Source organism: Arachis ipaensis, chromosome B02, assembly GCF_000816755.2.
Source record: "Arachis ipaensis cultivar K30076 chromosome B02, Araip1.1, whole genome shotgun sequence".
Taxonomy (NCBI): Eukaryota; Viridiplantae; Streptophyta; class Magnoliopsida; order Fabales; family Fabaceae; genus Arachis; species Arachis ipaensis.
The window spans coordinates 2,600,874-2,601,911 of NC_029786.2; positions in this window are offsets into that span (position 1 = coordinate 2,600,874).

The following is a 1,038-nucleotide window of genomic DNA, read 5'->3' on the forward strand; positions in this document are numbered from 1 at the left end:
AATATAAGATATCTTTAGATTTAATCTGTTGAAATTATTTTTATTAAAATATAAATTTTTTGACTATCAAAATGACTATTTATTCAGTTAAGTTAGATTAGTCTAATAGTTAACTTATTAGTCCGTTTAAATAAGTGTTAGAGATTCAAATTCTACCAACGAATTAGTGCTTGACCTAGGTTAAAAGATGTCCTAAAAGAAATACTATTTACTTCGTTTTAAATTATATGATGAGACAACCCAAGCAGGTAACAGCCAACCTAAACCATTACGTAGTTTACTAGTTTATAATGAGGTTAAGTACAATTTTGGTTCTTAAGGTAGAAGTTAAAAAAATTTTTCATTTTCAACCTTTTTTCGCTTACAAAATCGTTCCTAATTTAATTTGATTTTAAAATCATCATTTGAATTAAAATGTCCTTTTCCTTCCCTTCTTCCCTAAAATTAACCAGAAGCAAAAGCAGAAGCAACAATGAAACAACAACAACCAAAAACAGAAGAATAACAACAAACACTAGCAGCAACAATAATAAAATCAGAAGCAAAATCAATGAAATCAGAAGCATAAATAGAAACAGAATGAAACAGAAGAAATAGAAACAGAAGAACAATCAAAAGCAGAACAAATCAAAATCAAAAGAACAATGAAATCAAATAACAGAATCAAAATCAAAAGCACAAAAATAATAAAATCAGAATCGAAATCAGAAGAAACAGAAGCAGCAAGGCTCTTCGGGGGATTTGTCACTGAAAAAGCAGAAACGGCTAGGAGCATCTACGATCGGTGACCCAGTGAGGAGGAGAAGCAAAAACGGCGAGCAGCGCGCGACGTCCACCCTCGCAGATCTGCTGGCGTCGACGTCGAGGAGCAGCGGCGAGATCCAGCGACCGAACGACGAGGAGCAGCGGCGAGATCCAGCGACCGAACGACGACGAGCAGCGACGGTGACAAGGAACAGCGGCGACGAATTCCCTTCCCTTTTCCACTTTCCCTTCCGTCTCTTCCGCCTCTTCTTCCCTAAAAAATCCAAAACCCGT